Source organism: Fringilla coelebs (genome assembly GCF_963513975.1).
Source record: "Fringilla coelebs genome assembly, chromosome: 34".
Taxonomy (NCBI): Eukaryota; Metazoa; Chordata; class Aves; order Passeriformes; family Fringillidae; genus Fringilla; species Fringilla coelebs.
This window is the reverse complement of record NC_140060.1, coordinates 445,549-451,548: the sequence shown is the minus strand read 5'-3', so window position 1 is coordinate 451,548 and position 6,000 is coordinate 445,549.

The window sequence follows — 6,000 nt, the reverse complement described above, 5'->3', positions numbered from 1 at the left end:
TTTTGAGGGAATTTTAGGAGATTTTGGGGAGATTTTTTGGGGAATTTTTGGGGAATTTGGTTTGGAATTTTTGAGGATTTTTGGGGGATTTTTTGGGGGGATTTTTTGGGGTGATTTTGGGGTTTTTTGGGGGATTTTTTGGGGAATTTTAGGAGGATTTTTGGGGGAGATTTTTGGGGATTTTGAGGCATTTGGGGGAATTTTTTTTGAGGGATTTTTGGGAAATTTTGGGGGATTTTTTTTGGAATTTCAGAGGATTTTTAATGGGATTTTTTTGGGATTTTTGAGGGAATTTTAGGAGATTTTGGGGAGATTTTTTGGGGAATTTTTGGGGACTTCATTTGGAATTTTTCAGGATTTTTTTGGGATTTCTGGGGGATTTTTTGGGTGATTTTGGGGTTTTTTGGGGGATTTTTTGGGGAATTTTAGGAGGATTTTTGGGGGGATTTTTTGGGAAATTTTTTGGGATTTTTTTGGAATTTCAGAGGATTTTTAATGGGATTTTTTGGGGGGATTTTTGAGGGAATTTGAGGAGATTTTGGGGAGATTTTTTGGGAATTTTTGGGGGATTTGGTTTGGAATTTTTGAGGATTTTTTGGGGTTTTTTGGGGGATTTTTGGGGAATTTCTGAGGATTTTTGGGGTAATTTTGGGGCATTTTGAGGCATTTGGGGGAATTTTTTTTGAGGGATTTTGGGGGGATTTTTTGGGAAAATTTTGGGATTTTTTTTGGAATTTCAGAAGATTTTTAATGGGATTTTTTGGGGGATTTTTGAGGGAATTTTAGGAGATTTCGGGGAGATTTTTTGGGGAATTTTTGGGGGATTTGGTTTGGAAATTTTAAGGATTTTTGGGGATTTTTTGGGGGATTTTTGGGGTGATTTTGGGGTTTTTTGGGGAATTTTTGGGGAATTTTAGGAAGATTTTTGGGGTAATTTTAGGGGATTTTGAGGCATTTGGGGGAATTTTTTTGAGGGATTTTGGGGAAATTTTTTGGGAATTTTTTTTGGAATTTCAGAGGATTTTTAATGGGATTTTTTGGGGGATTTTTGAGGGAATTTTAGGAGATTTTGGGGAGATTTTTGGGGGAATTTTTGGGGAATTTGGTTTGGAAATTTTGAGGATTTTTTTTATTTTTTGGGGAATTTTTGGGGAATTTTAGGAAGATTTTTGGGGGGGATTTTTGGGGATTTTGAGGCATTTGGGGGAATTTTTTTTGAGGGATTTTGGGGGGATTTTTGGGAAATTTTTTGGGAATTTTTTTGGAATTTCAGAGGATTTTTAATGGGATTTTTTTGGGGGATTTTTGGGGGAATTTTAGGAGATTTTGGGGAGATTTTTTTGGGAATTTTTGGGGAATTTGGTTTGGAATTTCTGAGGATTTTTTGGAGATTTTTTGTGGGATTTTTTGGGTGATTTTGGGGTTTTTGGGGGGATTTTTGGGGAATTTTAGGAAGATTTTTGAGGGGGATTTTTGGGGATTTTGAGGCATTTGGGGGAATTTTTTTTGAGGGATTTTTGGGAAATTTTTTGGGATTTTTTTGGAATTTCAGAGGATTTTTAATGGGATTTTTTTGGGATTTTTGAGGGAATTTTAGGAGATTTTGATGAGATTTTTTGGGGGATTTTTGGGGAATTTGGTTTGGAATTTTTGGGGATTTTTTGGGGTGATTTTGGGGTTTTTTGGGGGATTTTTGGGGAATTTTAGGAGGATTTTGGGAGGGATTTTTGGGGATTTTGAGGCATTTGGGGGAATTTTTTTTGAGGGATTTTGGGGGGATTTTTTGGGAAAATTTTGGGATTTTTTTTGGAATTTCAGAGGATTTTGAATGGGATTTCTTGGGGGATTTTTGGGGGGGATTTTTTTGGGATTTCTGGTATTTTTTGGAGGGGAATTTCTTGGTGGATTTTGGGGGATTTTAGGGGATTTTTTTTTCCCGGGATTTTTAGGGAATTTTTGGGGGGGAATGAGGAGTGGAAAGGGTTAAAAAAAGGCAGGAAAGAGGCACAAAAATTGATTAAAATTGAACAAAAAATTACCCCGACAATTCCCCCCCAAAATCCCCCCAAAACACCCCAAAATTCCCCCTCAAAAAATTTAAAAATCGTCCCAAAAATACCCCCAAAATCTCCCCAAAAATCCCCAAAATCTCCTCAAAAATCCCCAAAATTTCTACCCCAAAAACCCCAAAAATCTCCCCAAAAAATCCCCCAAAAAACCCAAAAAAATCCCCCCAAAATCTGACCCAAAAGATCCCAAAAAAAAATCCCCAAAAATCCCTCAAAAAAAATCCCAAAAAATCCCCTAAAAAACTCAAATTTTTTGCTAAAAAGCCCCAAATTTTCTGCCCAAAATCCCCATTTTTTCCCCCAAACCAAAAACCCCAAAAACCCCCAAACTGCCCCAAAACCACCCCAAAAAATCCCAAAAATCCCCTAAAAAATCTCCCCACAATCCCCATTTTTAGCTCTAAAATCCCCATTTTTCACCCTAAAAACCCCAATTTTTTTCCTGAAAACTCCAAATATTTTTTCCCAAAATCCCAAATTTTTCCCCCAAAGCCCAAACCCTAAAAAACCCCCAAAACCCCCCCAAAAACCCCTAAAAACCCCCCAAAAATCCCCATTTTTAGCTCTAAAATCCCCATTTTCCCCCCTAAAAACCCCAAATTTTTTCCCCAAATCCCCAAATTTTTTCCTAAAAACCCCAAACCCCCAAAAACCCCCCAAAAACCCCGAAAACCCCCCCAAAAACCCCCCAACCCCCCTAAAAAACCCCTAAAAACCTCCCCAAAAATCCCAATTTTTCCCTCTAAAATCCCCATTTTCCCCCCTAAAACCCCCAAACTTTTTCCTAAAAACCCCAAATATTTTTTCCCAAATTCCCCAATTTTTCCCCCAATCCCAAACCCCCAAAATCCCCCCAAAAACCCCCCAAAATTCCCCATTTTTACCCTCAAAAAATCCCCATTTTTAACTCTAAAATCCCCATTTTCCCCCCTAAAAACCCCAAATTTTTTCCTAAAAACCCCAAATTTTTCCCCAAAATCCCAAATTTTTCCCCCAATCCCAAAAACCCCAAAAACCCCCCAAAACCCCCAAGACCCCCCTAAAAAACCTCAAAATCCCCCAAAAAAAACCCCAAAAAAATCCCCATTTTTCCCTCTAAAATCCCCATTTTTCGCCCTAAAACCCCCAAATTTTTTCCTAAAAAGCCCAAATTTTTCCCCCAACCCCAAACCCCCCAAAACCCCAAAAAATCCAAAAATCCCCCAAAACCCCCCTAAAAACCCCCCAAAAAATCCCCATTTTTTGGCTCTAAAATCCCCATTTTTGGCTCTAAAATCCCCATTTTTCACTCTAAAAACCCCAAATTTTTTCCTAAAAACCCCAAACTTTTTCCCCCAAAATCCTGGATCTTTCCCCCAAACCCAAACCCCAAAATTCCCCAAAACCTCCCCCAAAACCCCCCTAAAATCCCCCCAAAACCCCCCCAAAAATCCCCATTTTTCACTCTAAAACCTCCAAATTTTTTCCTAAAATCCTCAAAATTTTTCCTAAAAACCCCAAATATTTTTTCCCAAAATCCCAAATTTTTCCCCAATCCCAAAACCCCCAAAACCCCCCCCAAAAAAACCCCAAACCCCCCCAAAATCCCCATTTTTCCCTCTAAAATCCTCATTTTTAGCCCTAAAACCCCCATTTTTAGCCCTAAAACCCCCAAATTTTTTCCTAAAAACCCCAAATATTTTTTTCCCAAAATCCCCAATTTTTCCCCCAAACCCAAAACCCCCAAAACCCCAAAACTCCCCCAAAAAACCCCTAAAAACCCCTCCAAAATCCCCATTTTTAGCTCTAAAATCCCCATTTTTAGCTCTAAAAACCCCAAATTTTTGCCTAAAAACCCCAAATTTTTCCCTAAAAACCCCAAACTTTTTTCCCCAAAACCTTCGATTTTTCCCCCAATCCCAAACCCCCAAAAACCCCAAAACCCCCCCAAAACCCCCCCAAAACCCCCCTAAAATCCCCCCTAAACCCCCCCCAAAAATCCCCATTTTCCCCTCTAAAATCCCCATTTTCCCCCCTAAAAACCCCAAATTTTTTCCTAAAAACCCCATTTTTTTTTGCTAAAAACCCCCAAATATTTTTCCCCAAAATCCCCGATTTTTCCCCCAATCCCAAACCCCCAAAACCCCAAAACCCCCCCAAAACCCCCTAAAACACCACTAAAAACCCCCCAAAAAATCCCCATTTTTAGCTCTAAAATCCCCATTTTCTTCCCTAAAAACCCCAAATTTTTGCCCAAAACGCCCAAATTTTTCCCCCAATCCCAAACCCCCAAAAACCCCAAAACCCCCCCAAAATGCCCCCAAAAAATCCCAAAACCCCCTAAAAATCCCCCCCAAAATCCCCATTTTTCCCTCTAAAATCCCCATTTTTCACCCTGAAAATCCCAAATTTTTCCCTAAAAACCCCAAACATTTTTTCTCAAAATCCTGGATCTTTCCCCCAAACCCAAACCCCAAAATTCCCCAAAACCCCCCTAAAACACCCCTAAAAACCTCCCCAAAAATCCCCATTTTTCCCTCTAAAATCCCCATTTTCCCCCCTAAAAACCCCAAATTTTTCCTAAAATCCTCAAATTTTTCGCTAAAAACCCCCAATATTTTTTCCCAAAACCCCCAAATTTTTCCCCCAATCCCAAACCCCCCAAAACCCCAAAACCCCCCCAAAACCCCCCCCAAACCCCCTAAAATCCCCCCAAAACCCCCCCAAAAATCCCCATTTTCCCCTCTAAAATCCCCATTTTTAGCCCTAAAAACCCCAAATTTTTTCCTAAAAACCCCAAATTTTTGCCTAAAAACCCCAAATATTTTTTCCCTCAAAGCCTGAAAAGTTTTGCCCAAAATCCCGGATTTTTCCCCCAAACCCAAAACCCCAAAAACCCCAAAACCCCCCCAAAAATCCCCATTTTTAGCTCTAAAATCCCCATTTTTCCCTCTAAAATCCCCATTTTCCCCCCTAAAAACCCCAAATTTTTTCCTAAAAACCCCAAATATTTTTTCCCAAAACCCCCAATTTTTTCCCCAAACCCAAAACCCCCCAAAACCCCAAAACCCTCCCCAAAAACCCCCAAAACCCCCCTAAAAACCCCCCAAACCCCCCCCCAAACCCCCAAAAACCCCCCCAAAAATCCCCATTTTTCCCTCTAAAATCCCCATTTTTCCCCCTAAAAACCCCAAATTTTTTCCTAAAAACCCCAATTTTTTTCCTAAAAAACCCCAAATTTTTAACCCTCACCTGGCCGGATGGGCTGCGCCGCCCTCCTGCCCGGCACCTCCCCCGGGATGGGCTCCCAGTCGCGATCCCTGTCGCGATTCCCGCAGCAGCCGCAGCAGCCGCAGCCGCCCGCCAGGCGGCGCCAGAGCCCGCGGCGAGCGCAGGGGGGCGGGGCCGAGCCCGGCGCCCCCTGGTGGCGAACGGAGGCGAAACGGCCCCGGTCGGAGCGGGGGTCGGGCATGGCCTGGAACAAACCAGTATGGACCAGTATGGACCAGTATGGACCAGTATGGACCAGTATGGACCAGTATGGACCGGTATGGACCAGTATGGACCGGTATGGACCAGTATGGACCGGTATGGATTGGTATAAACCAGTATGGACCAGTATGGACCAGTATGGACCAGTATGGACCGGTATAAACCAGTATGGACCAGTATGGACCAGTATGGACCAGTATAAACCAGTATGGATTGGTATAAACCAGTATGGACCAGTATGGACCAGTATGGACCAGTATGGACCAGTATGGACCGGTATGGACCGGTATGGACCGGTATGGACCAGTATAAACCAGTATGGACCGGTACGGATTGGTATAAACCAGTATGGACCGGTATGGACCAGTATGGACCACTACGGACCGGTATGGACCAGTATGGACCAGTATGGACCAGTATGGACCGGTATGGACCGGTATGGACCGGTATGGACCAGTAT